Genomic DNA, 13,633 nt, shown 5'->3' on the forward strand with positions numbered 1-13,633 from the left:
TGCAAGGCAGAAACAAGACACATGCAGGAAAGAATAAAGCTTGTTTTGATGATAGGAAACTGCTTTTTGAAAGAGCAGACCCTCCTCTGAGCATGCGTTCTCTTCAAACATATCACAACTTCCCTGTTTCTAAAGTCCATCCTGTCAATTCCTTCCTTGTTGATTTTGGCAGAAAGTTCAGACAAATCAATTAACTGGTGACAAATCTCTGCTCTAAGAAAGTAAGATCCCACTGAGAAAGCCAAGTATAGCCATTAAAATGTTCCACAAGAAAATGTATCATGTTGCATCTGTATTTAACTTGTCAAAGACTTTGCAAAATTCTGTGCCTTGATGAAGCAACTGTCAGTTGTCAATATCTAAAGGCATTGCATTTCAAATCTGGAAAACTGTTGGCTCTTTTACTCCACCGATGTAATTTGGCTTGTTCCACCTTCTTTCCTCCTTCTTTATAGGATAATAGCTAAAATGAGCTGCTTCTAGGAAGGCACGACGGCTGTAAACTGGCATATACATTATGCATGAGTTCACACCGGGTCCAGCCATGGGCAGGACCAATAAGTGACTTATGACACTGTCCCAGAGATGAACAGGAATGTCTCTCTGGCAGAAAGGAATTAACAACAACATAGCCCTGCAATCTCCAGCTATTTGGCAGCACACCCAGCAGTCTGCACAGCTACTAGAAACGCAGCTCTTTAGCAAAGACCTTATGTCAAAGTTAAACTAAACTTAGCCACTGAAAGTTAGGGCCATCCTAATACCGTCCCTCCCGGCTCTGTGGGGTCCCGCGTGCCCCCACAGATGCATGGGTGGGTTCAGTATTACAGTCGGTAGCTAAGAGTCGAGCAGGGCATTTGCGTGCGTTCCAGCAGGAGCATTTATTGCTGCTACACTGTCGAAAGTAGCAGAAGCAAATACGAAATATGATCCCGAGGTTCACAGTTTTGTCCGGGGGCGGGGAAAAGGCAGGACTACGGAACGGGGACCAATGGGGAACTCTGGGGGAGTGACGATGGGTAGAGGCTGCCAGCCAACCGGGGAATCCAAACTGGAACAGATTAACAAAACAGAACAAGCATCCCGGGAGAAGCCCTTTCTGGTCACCCCAACATAACGTGGTTCCCGTGGTGCTAAGGACCCGTCTTACTGAGAACTCTCTGTCCCTTGTAATGTATGTTCACCGGCCACCACACCATCCAACCTGCTCTACCTAAGCCTCTGCTGTATTCTGTAGAGAAAGGATCAAATACCCAAGGAAATACCTCACGTAAGATTTTGTGTTATGTTTTCAGGCACCTACTCCATTTCATCCTTTGAAGGGACAGATGTCATATTGCTGAGATTTCACTGGCATTAGGGCTTCTCTCCAAAAGGCAGTGAAATATAACCTGGTGGAGCATTTCAGTATGTACTTTCCATCTGAATCCAGAACTTTGTGGACTGCTGGACTCATTACTCTACGGGAGGACAGTTAGGTACATACAGAAAATTCAAGTAATTAATCCCCCAAATCAAGAATTCATTCATTCAAACCTAACTACATACAGATGATTTTTCAGTAAGTTATTATAATCAAATCAGCACTGATGTGGATCAAACCTTTTCCCTAGGAAAGAGCAGTAATTCATCCAAAACTGGTAAAACTGGGACCAGTTCAAGGGAAAACAGTTGTCCAGTATCATCAATCCAAATCCCAGGGGACAGGTCGCAAACAACAAAGAACTTGTACAGGGAAGGCTCGAGGGTTAGAGATGACTCAATATTTCACTGCATCATTGCAAACAGGAAGAGGCTATTTTGTAAGTCATGGGTCATTTCCATAACTTGAAAGCCCATCTGTATACAAACAGGTCATTACAGCAAGGAATCACACACAGGATTTTCCATGTTATTAACCTCAAGCAGAGCACAAGTGCTGGGCACGCTTAAATCCTGCAGAAAGCTTTGTATAGTCTGGTGTAGACTGGAAACTTCCAGAAGAACCACAGTGTATGCTGGTGTCATGAATACACCCTTGTGTCTGCAATAACCTTCTCTTATCCTCCTGACCCTTTTCCTCTAATCCTTTAATCATTGTTGTGGCATTTCTCTGTGTTTAAATACATCAAACACACTTCTTGCACCATGGACACAGTTTTGGAAACAGGTTCAAAAGGCTTGATACCTGCAGATGAGGAGGAGGTGAATCCTCTGCATGTTTGGTATTGCCTGTCTTTTGTGGAAGAGAAAGCCAGATGTCATCTGCTGTTTGCAGCCTTTGTGAAGATGCCTCTTCAATTTTTTGCTTGAGTTGGTCCCTAGGTTGCTCTATTTCTGTAAACAGAGAGGAATTTTACCTACTCTAGTAAATACTAAGGCTGGATCTGTGCTGTTCTTCTGCAATAGTTCAATACTGCTGGTACCCAGGTGTTTGGGTTTTTTAATTAAAGAACTTTAGATAGGAATTCCATTTTGAAAATAATTTCTGAGTGGCAAATAAACTGAAATAAAGGACAGAAATGTTTGAATTTTTGGTCAAATCTTTCAAAACTACTTAAAGGTATATAGGAAAATTCTGAACACAACATCTAATTCAGAATATAAATCACGATATATTAGAACATGAAACATTTTCCATCATCATTTACTACTACTTTTTTGAATAGCTTCTCAACAGGTCTCCAGTCAACAACAGCCTGAACTACTTATTCACTCACACATGGTCCCATGTGGAATTCCACTGATTTCAGAAAAGTTAATGGCTGTCTACTAATTACGTGACTTTAACTGTCACACTTTATTCCCTTATATGTGAAATCAGATCCATAAAATCTATTAAGTGTTGCAGACCTTCAAAGATGAGGCAGAGTATTACCCAATGTTAGCAGCAGCAGCCTGCAGGCACAGCAGCTGAGCTGTATCTCAGCTAGATGTGGAGGTCAGATATCTAACTTTGAGCTAGTCTAACCTCTGCTTCCTCTGTGGTCAACGGAAAGGAACAGACATCTCAAGAGACAAATTAGTCTCCCTGCAATACAGGCACAAGAATTGAGCCCATTCCTACATAAGCTACTCACATAATTAACTATCTAGTCATTAACTGTAGCACATAGTGGGACTCCACGTGAGAATAATTATGCACACACAAATGCTCTTTGGGCTCAGGCTCCTGATAGCTTGTGTTCTCTAAACTTTCTTGAATTAGGGTAAGAGGTGCTGAAATCAACCTTGGGATGTGTGCAGTCCTCTCCACAGACTGCAAGGAAAGCCCAGGCACAGACTGGGCATCTGTTAGGTGTCTGAAGTTCAGGGAAACTACTTTGTTCACTACTAGTGTCTTACGTTTCAATCACTAATAAATGCTAGAGCATTGACAACTTATGCAGTTATTTATTTCAAATACTTTGTTCCTAGGCAGAAGTAGTTCCCAATCAAGACCAACATTATTTCAAACCCATCTTTCTAAATTTGACTATATTTGGTTAGTCTCACCTGGAAGAATAATGCCAGAGGAAAAAAAAAACCAAAAACAAAACAGTGAGGAAAAGCTGAAACTAAAATCTTTGCTAGACACTTTTTTCTTGTAATTACTAACTAAAGATGAAGTATTAGGAAATAAAGGAAGCACTACAGCCGTCACGCTCAATATTCACACTGTACTGTGTTTAAACATTAAAGCAATACATAAACGGTCTTAGAGCCACCCTCTGCTGGTGGACACCCACCGCTACAGTGGGCCAGCACGAACAGCAGCCTCTCCAGTTTCAGAGCCAGCAGAGATCAACGCCCCCGACGAGCATTTTGCAGCACCCCGTAGTGTTCGGGTACCCTGAAGACCTGAGCAGTGTCTCAGGGGAGCTGAGGGGAGCTGGGAGGGGGAGGGACCGAGGGAGGCCTCTCTGTGCCCGTTCGCGTTACAGGGTGCCTCGGGTTCTGCAGCGGGGAGCTCTGCCGTTCCCTCCCTCCCTTTACAGCTACATCCAGACCGGGTTTCACCTTACAGCCATGTCCCTAGGAGTCTGCCATGGAAGAAGACATGAGCAGGATTTATGACTGCTAACACACACCGTGCTCTCTTTGCTAGTCTGCAAGCAAAACAGGTGGGCTAGGAAACCACAAACCCTGCCCAAACAAGCCCTGTACTGACTTGCACAACCACCTGCATGCATTCATTTTATTTAAAATAAAATAAAAATCTAATGTTTCTGTTTTGAAAATTAGCACTTCTTTTATGTCCTTTACTGTTTTCTAAAGAAATAACACAAAGCCACGTATCTTGGACTCAGAAGTGTGAACACATCTGCTGATGTCAAAATCAGGCCATATGAAAATGGGTGAATAGTTAAAACTGTATCAAGAAGTTGCATTTATCTATGGATGGCTTCCAATATAATCCTTATTAAAGAAGGAGCAGTAGTTGACTATGATTATGAAACATAGAATTAGAGGAACCCTACAGAAGTACTGCTAAGTCTTTGATTCTCCTTGTTAAAATGTGTCAGCAAGCTTTCCAAGGGATAATAGCTTTCAGACAGAACACCGTAGACATAACGAGTACAAAGGGCTGGGTTTGCTCAGCCTGCTGATGGCTTTTTGCACTATTGTATTTCAGCTGTGACAGGTTGGTTCCCAGCAATACAGTGGGTCTGCATCTTCCCTGGGCATCTGCAAAACACCACTTTGTACTGGAGGTATTTGAGGCAATTGTCTACAGAGATCTGTTTTTATTCAGGTGTAATCAGTTTACGAAATAGAAGGTACTACTTTAAAATTTTAAAATGAAAAGGTTAAAAATATGAAACTCAGCACATGAAGAGCACTTTTGGCCTACTTTTGAAGTGTTATTACATCTCTTTCCCCACCCAGATTCAAGAAGGAGGGCTCTTTCCTCCAAGCGTACTTTTTTCTTTATAATGATGGGATGCTATAGACGGAATTCTGCAGCCACCAAAATCCCCATCTCCCCACAGCTAACAAATTATTACTATAGGGAATTATCCTAGGGTTTCTCACACACTAAACACTGAGTGCAATGTACTATGTATGGGTGACAAGGAAAAAGTAGAAAAGAAAAAAAAAAAAAGGGAGTTGGGAAAACCTGTGTGTTAGCACACACCTACGTATTAGCTAGAAACAAAATGGTGGTGAAAACCAAATGCCATCTGTGGATGGTGGATGTGAGCAAAATAATGCCTTGCTTTTCTTGCTATGTCACTGACTGCTGAGCAGTAAATTCAGGAAAGACTGGGATAGCTATCCCCTTACATCCACAGAGGTGAACATTACCTGGAGGTTGCACACATAAAGCACTGCCAGAGCACAGGGAGCATTCAGGGTGCATGTTTCCTTTGGGAGAAATAAGATGATAAATTGACAGTACCCAAAAGGCAGAGCCACTCATACCAGAGAGAATGACTGAGGCAGGCATATTCCAAACCTAGGATCTTGGCTGATGTGATTTGTACCTAAACTTACCTTCAGGTAGCAGAAAACTGACTATAGCAAAAGGCTGGGATATCTGAGGTACCATCAAACCCATGCGAATGAGGCTGCAATGCCACTCAGAATGAACAGTGGCAATGCCACCCATCCCGGAGAGCCACATCACTCAGGTGTTGACAGAAACTTGTGAGAGACCCCTCACATCCTTGCTTTCATGGCCAAGCCTGTCACATGCCTCAGTACTCATGACAAGGTTAATCCACCCTCTCAAGGATGAGAGTTTAAAAGACAGATGTGAGCAGACACTTTAACAAAACAGTTCACGCCAACTGTATCTGTTGGGGACCAGACATTTGCGTTTGATTTGTTATCAAGAGGGAATAGCTTCTCCATCCCATGAGTCTGCCAACAACACAAAGCTCCTCTCCTCTTCCATGATTCTCCCAATTTACTAATCTATATTTTAAAAACTGTTAAATTATTAATTAATAATACATAAAACAATGTATACAAACGTATTTAAAATATACATTTTATATACATATATGCCTAGATTTCCAGATATGTAAACAATTTACACTAAAAAAATATGTATTAATTACTATTGTATAAATACTTATAATGAAGAATATTCATTTATTCTCATTTGACCTAGTAAAATAAACTCCATTTCATCACCCCCGTGTTTCCAGGAGGTAGCACTGGGACAGCAGTTGCTCCAGTCACAATCTGCCCTGGAGATGAGAGGAGCTTTCTGTGGGCAGGAATTTTCAAGAGGCCAAATGGACCTCAATGCTATGACTTAGTGAAGTGTGACTGCCCTTCATCCCTGGTGATGCACCGCACCCACCTGGCTGCCAACTCATGTGAGGATTGCACCTGCCTCTACTTCATGTTTGTTTCTCCAGAAAAGTTAACAGCAGCAACAATCTAATTCTTGGGGGACGCAATTACTCTCTTAGCTGGCATCCACTGAGGCAGCACATGTACGGTGAAGCCACCACATCTCTCTTAAACAGCTGCCACCTCATTGTCCTCGTCAGAGGGTAACACTCACCATCATCAGAACAGAAGAGTTCACAGCAGTGCAGCCTTCACTGGTAGCAGGAGCACTGCAAAGATGTTGATAGGGAAAACTGAGATTAGCTTTTCACCTATCATATGTGAAACATTTTAGTACCTCGTTCTCTCTTTTGCCGATCTACTCTGCCATTATTTATAAAATTACATTTGGCTATGTGTGTAGGGGTAACATGCAACTCCCTATATGTAAGAATTAGTTCCATCAAAGGAAAATATATTGGTAGTCTCGGTAACAAAACAAAAAACAACCCCAAACTTTAAAGAAAACTGTTCCACATCTTACTCCAGCGCTGTTTGCACAAGGATTTGTCTGGACTACACTGAACAATCTCTCATGCTGCTTACAGACAGCAGCAACTCTTGAGCTACTGCTGCCTGGTCAGAAGGCTACACACAGCAAAACCACAAAAAGGCTCTGTCATGAGACCTAACACAGAAAAACATGGTTAACAAAAGCACCCACCTACACAAGGGACACTGCTGGTCCTCTTCCACAAAATTAACTACATCCTTAGATGCATGATTTAATGAGCCAGACACTTCAGCAACAAGCCCAAGGACTTCGGACTTCTGACATGCACCCAGGTACCTGTTTTTTGTGCTATGGTGCAAATGCTCTCAACCAGGTCACAAACCCAACTCAGGTTTCATAAAGCCACAGAACTACAAACCTCCTCCGCTTCTACCATGACCCACAGAAAAGCATACCCAGGGCAGGGAGTGTGTGTTAACACCCTGATTAAGACACCGATAGCTCTGTATGCCGCTCCAGGTAGTTGCACTGGCATGAAAGGGAATGGTGTACTACAGCATGGGAAGGCAAGGGCAGAAGGTAACACCAAACTCCTTAAACTGGCAATGCCACTGCTGCCTCTGCTTCGTGCAACTGCGTTTTTTGAAAGCTCAAAGCAGGAAGCTCTCAATACACCACCTAGGAATGCATGCCCAAAGAGACCCTACTAGAAACAAAGTAACTGATATGCATGACACCAGAACACGAGGGTAAGATACCCTGAGCAAGGTTGCTTAAGTCATCAGCAACCATCTCTATGCTGGTTTTGAAAAACCTTTCCTGTATTGTGGCATGTCAGCCCTATTAAGACATGAAGAACACAGCCTTCTCACCTCGTGAGCCCTAGGTGTTGTGCATGCAGAACAAGGTTCAGAAATGATTCTGGGTCATGCAACGCAGCAGGTAAAGTGACCAACGCTAGCGTGACCATCTTTAAATCTCTGCAAGAGCAGTGTAACATTATCTTTTTCATAAAGTTGTGCATCAGGAAACCAAGTGCTGCAAGAGTAGCCACTGAATTCATGAGGAAGCAGATTTGTGTAAACCTGACCTATGGGACTGCAGCCAAGACATGAAGGTTAGCTCCTCACTAGCAGTCCACTAAATTACATCCTTAGGACACTGCAAGTAAATAACTTGACAAAATGGAGCAAGTGAAATCATGTGACTGGAAACTTGGCTAGGAACCTGAGATACTTACTGTTGCTGCCAGTTTTCCAGGAAGAGGCATTTGCAAAGAAACAGCAAAAAAAGCCCCACTCAAAAAATGAGAGAGTCAACCAGTGGTAATGTACAGAAAAACTAAAAGCTTCAGTGAAGAGTCCAAGGCAAGGAAGAGAGCAAACCAAGGGAACTGTGCCACAGGCAACATGATCAAATGCTGCGGTCCTAGGAGTTGCATGCTTTTTCACAGTGCAGCAGTACTTCCCAGAAGGAAATGGTTTGTGTGCACTGAGGAATGCTCTGACTGCAATACTGTTGTTTAGGTACTCACACTGCCCAAGCTTGTATTTTAAGCTGAATCATATAGGAAGCAACGTGCAATTTTGCACCACTACACTCAAACAGCTGAAGAACCCAAAGACACCTGCACACATGACCAGGGATTCCAGTGTATCAGTTTAGGTGCAGGACTGCCTTTGAAAATTAGTAATGGTGCATCACTTCACATAAAAATATAGTTGCTAAAATTAAATTGTAACCTCTAGTTATGGCTTTCACTCTCGCTACATCCAACACTTTTCCCCTACAACCTCACAAAAAAAAAGGGTGAAGGAATGGTGTTGGAAGCTTGCCATAACCACAGGCTCATATTGCCTTTGTCAAAGGAGGTAATTTCCCAAAACGTATTCCTTCAACAAAGATACTTAGTGAGCTTTTAATTTCAGTAGAATTTATGTGACTCTTAAAAATCCTCTGCTCTTCCCCCTCCCACCTTTTAAATTTTTTTTATGTTGAAAGAAGTAAAAGCTAGTACCATGCTTGAATATTTGTCAGCTCATGGGCTGCTCTCCTGGCACAGATAAGCACATCAGCTGAGCAGTATCTATTACCAACTCAGGTTTACCACATCACAACAAAAATAGCCCTTCCCAGGATTAGTGGCAACTGAGTCAGGTACACACCAAGCATAACCTCAGTGTGATACCTCCACTGCTTTATGCAATACAGGGTTTGATCGAGCTTTGTGCTGAAGAGGGCAGTGCACACTCAAAAGTACATGTAAATATGCACTCCAAGTGTTTCTTGTTCTACATGGAAGTGCTTGGGGCACCCATCGTGTATATTAAAGCCAGAACAGTGGCAGCCAGAAGATTTATGCTCAGCCCTGGAGCCCACCTGAGCCATGTTTGTGTGCCATTATCCAGCAATCCACGGGTGGGAATGCTTATCTTCAGTGCAGAGCTGCAGTCAGCCAGCTGGCTCTGCAGCAGTTAGGTGGACTGAGAAAAGCTGTTGTTCCAGGAACTAAGAGTATTTGACAAAAACTGAAGCTGTTTGGGTGGTTCTGAGCTGGGCAGTGGCATACATCCTTTTAAAAGAAATGTGGTCTGCCTACAGCCTTATGGTCTTCAGTGGTCATGTCAGGGCCTCCCACCTTAAGAGATACATCCATGTGTAGCTAACAGCTGCAGAACTTTTGATTCTCCTTGTGTTTAGAAAGTTCTCCCCACTGCTAGTGCACCTTCCCAAAAGGCAGCTTCCCACAACTGGAGTCTCTGAGTCTCCTGTACTTGAGCTACTTGCAGTTTTTCAGTGTCCTGACTAGCACTTTTAAGTTCTGCATAGTGATTATCTTCCCCAGTATCTAAAATAAAATCAATTTCCTGTTTCAGTATTAGATGAGCTCTCTTTTCAACTCAAAAGGGTTTGAAGTTGTGGAAGCAACAACCTTTTTCTCTCTACTGAGTTCTTTCAGATACCAGATATTAGGAACACAGGGACTTGCAGCAGCCTGCACACCCTTTCCCTTTGTGTAACTGCTATTGAACTGCTGCCATCTCTCAGTTGAAGAACATGTCCGTGCTAAGTTGACTCTTGACTGCTCTTACAGCACTCTTCTTTTTGCTGAAAGACAAAAAAAAAAAGGGTAACACTTTATAATTAGTCATTAGAATTATTTCCAGTCGCTTTACGCTCTTTTGGCTATGCACAAATACTAGGCTCTTCCAAATATTGGTTTAACAGCTGCCTCCCCACAATTTCATTGAGAACACTTTAAAAAGGCACAGAAGCCTTCCACTCCCTCCTGTTTTTCCAGGCTCCCCTATCAAAGAACAAAGTAGAGTACACAACGTATTTTTAGCGTTATCATTAAGATACTTGGAAACAGTAACATGATATACAAGTACTTACCTGTTCCACCCAGCTGAACTCATCCTCTCACCTTTCCTCTTGCAGGTCCGGAAACTTTTTGGCAAACAGCTCAATGGGAAACAACTAAAATCAACCAACCTTCATCACAGCTTCTTCATCCACTATCATCTGAGCAGTAACTTTAATGTGAAAGAATTTACACCCCTTCCCCCATAGGCTTTGAAATAAGCAGTTGGTCAGTGACACTTCCACTCCTTCCTCCAAGGGGACTGCAGACAACTAAGTTTTAGAGCTGGGGTAATTAAGAAAACACGATATTAAAACAGAATTTATGTGCCAAGACTAGCATAGATGGTATCACCCTTAGAAACCATATTCTACTTTCTGTTTGAAAGCACATGCAAATCTTTTCATCCAGTTAATTTTCCTACCAGGGCTGACATTAGGCCTGGTAGGAAATTTCCAAGAACTGAAACAACCCCAACAGTTCTCTGTGCTGCACTGACACAGACATTGACAGTGACAGCAGACCTATATCACCATACATCTTAAAATTTATGACATGATATATCTGTACACTTCATCTCAAAATCTGTGTTTCTCATGCAGCCTGGCTTTCTATACTACCCAGTGAGTACTCAATTTAGAGCATCCAAATGCTTGAAGTTTCTTTAAGAGGAAACTTGTCAGGACGAGCGCTGAGACACAAAGACAGGTTTCTATGTATGAACTTAAGATTTCTTAGACTGAGCATTTTCTTCTTTAGGCAAAGTCATCACACATTCCTACTTATCTTCCTCATCCCTCCTTTGGGATCTTTCAACTGATTCTTCAGGTCAGCAAAAAGGGTGGTTGCTTACCAGAGTTCAGTGACCAGAATCACTTCAGTAGCAACGAGAAGCCATAGGTTTTGCAGTGTAGGATGTCAGCATAGTAAAGTACACACAAACCCATCAGCATCACAGGCTGAGGACCAGACACACACTGGAGTAAGTTTTCATTAACAGCATTAAAGCAGAGCACACCAATCTTTAAGAAATGCCAAAGCGGGTTTTCAATGCTACTGTCAGCTTGTACCTCTTCATATGAACTGCAGACACGCCACTTATTTCTTCAATAGGACTGGAAGCTTCTTACAGACATTGCAACTAAGGCCTGTTGGGTCAGGATAGATCTGGACAGTAGCACTTTCAGGTGAACAGATTATCCAAGTCTGAGACACTTAACACAGATTTCATCATTAACATCTCTGACACGTTGTGATCAACCCGCCGATCCACACACTGGCAAGTATAAAATCCCCCAAAACTGACCAAAGTGAACAACACACACAAAGAAAACTCTTTTACTTCTCTCTTGCATCAGGTGTTCATTTGAGTAGTTTCTGAAGTTGTTTCCTTTTTCCTACCTCAGCTGAGACATCAGTGGCATCTACATCTACAGATAAAGAAGATATAAATAATGAAATACAATTATCTGTAAAGCGGGACGCACAGCATCCCCCCCAGAGCGGCAGCACTGACTGCAGGGGAATGGGGAGGGAGTGAAGGGAACACTGCATGTAAAACCAATTGTTTCTAAACCAGTTTAAGGAAACATACTGCCATTAGGCCAGCAGACCATCTTGGATGAAGATTTCACATGCACTTTTTCTGACAGTTATAGAAAAGATAACCAAGCTTGACCCAACTATTCCACTGCAACACTTATCAGCCTTATCAGGTATCAGCTGCAGAGATAAAAAGCATAGGCCTAAAGTCTACAGTGAACAACTGTTGTGACAAGTCATCATTCCAGTGCCCTTTATTTCACCCCCAGTTCACCTAATCTAAAGGTATCTGCGTAGAAAAGAAACAGAATTAGAAAAGAAATAAGAGGGGCTGTACTTATAATTCAGAATTCTCCATATATATGGAACTATTGATGCTATGAATTTTATTAACAGAGCCTTACACCCTCACCATTCATTTTCTTCAGAGAGGAATATGATAAAACAGGAGAACCTGGCTCTGAGGAGAAGCACCCTCAGGACACTGGACTATTTGCAGGACTGCATGCAACCAGTTCAGCTCCTTTAACTAAAGGGAGCTGCATCTAAAGTGATAAAGGAACAGCACACATTGCTGTAGTACCAGCAAGTCTTGAAAGGCTGCAATGTTCAGGGGAAGTAACTGCACCAGAGAATATCTCACATCATCCTTTCTCCAACACTTTTGTATCCTGGGGCAAACACGCCATCTCAGTTATTGTGTAGCAATAGTTATTCTGCAGCAATACCCTGAGCAAATGCCTTGTACTTACCTCCAGGAGGAGCCAAAGTATCAAATAAACCCTTGTATCTCCGTTTTACCTGAGCAGTACCACCAGTGGTAGTAGCCAAGACTTCAAGCAAGCCTGCAAAACTCTTCACGACTCTCTTCAATTAAGTGTCTTCCTGGCATAATAAAGTGCTTTATTTCACAGGAATCAGCTGTAACTAGAAACGGTATTATTTCACAAGCCACGCAATACTCTGACCATCTTCCCTTTGGGTTTTGAGCACAGGCCTTCCACACATGGTTTCAGAGAACTCCAGTCGCCTTAAGCCTCACAGAGCTTAGATTACTCTCATCTGGTGAACATGTATTTCCCATTCCCCAACACAAAACACTAGAACAAGCAGGGATAACATTCAGTACAAGAAAGCCTAAAACCATTGCTCAAAATTGCATCCTACTTCCTCCATGCCAGCTAGAGGGCTGAAACTAAGACAGCACCTAGTCAGGTGGCTAAGCCATGCCAACCTGAGACAGCAAGCACAAGTAAAATACGGGGGCAGCAAGTTGGCTTGGCTGCTCCCATACCACGCTGAGATGTCTTATACCATCTCGTCTGCCTTCTCAACTTTTTCAAACTTGTTTTATGTGTCTATGGACATAGAATTATACATTTGAGCTAGAAGTAACCTCAAAGATCATCTGGTTCTAACCCTCCCCTGCCATGGGCAGGGACACCTTCCAGTAAACCAAGTTGCCCCGTGCCCCATTCAGCCCGGCCTTGAACACTTCCAGGGATAGGGTGTCCACAGCTTCTCTGGGCAATCCTCACAGTAAAGAATTTCTGCCTTGTATCTAATCGAAACCTACCCTCTTCCAGACATACTAAGGCCTTTAGAAGGAAGCAAAGCTCCTCCTGCTGGTCACACCAAGAAGCATGTCTCTGACACCCAGACACCATTAGTGCAATTATCAGACCTCAGACAGAGCCACCCACAGCCCTTAAAAAAACCACTTAAACCAGCGAAGCGCAGGCTGTCACCTGGCGTACGACAAGGGCATGTCCCAGTCTGCTCCCTGCTGACAGCCACCCCACCAAGGCCAGCCCTGCTCTTTAACCCGCAGTCCGTACTTCGTCCAAGGCCCAGACACCGGAGCTGGTACAGCCCCGCCGGGCCCCTCTCCCCGGAGAAGGAGAGCAGGGGGCCACAGCCCCGAGAGCCACCGGACCCGCCCCGGCCCCTGCGCCACAAAGCCGCCC

At 43.2% G+C, this 13,633-nt stretch overlaps 1 long non-coding RNA gene across 1 annotated transcript; it reads right to left on the bottom strand.

Moving 5' to 3' along the window:
- Positions 1-2,608: 2,608 nt before the first annotated feature.
- Positions 2,609-13,626, bottom strand: LOC108447070. The gene is made up of 2 exons (XR_001862455.1): positions 10,157-13,626; positions 2,609-9,868 (listed from the first exon to the last, which is right to left on the bottom strand). It is a non-coding gene; the product is annotated as an uncharacterized LOC108447070 (long non-coding RNA).
- Between the last annotated feature and the right edge of the window lie 7 nt (positions 13,627-13,633).

The sequence above is a fragment of the Corvus brachyrhynchos genome, unplaced genomic scaffold (assembly GCF_000691975.1).
Source record: "Corvus brachyrhynchos isolate BGI_N302 unplaced genomic scaffold, ASM69197v1 scaffold44, whole genome shotgun sequence".
Taxonomy (NCBI): Eukaryota; Metazoa; Chordata; class Aves; order Passeriformes; family Corvidae; genus Corvus; species Corvus brachyrhynchos.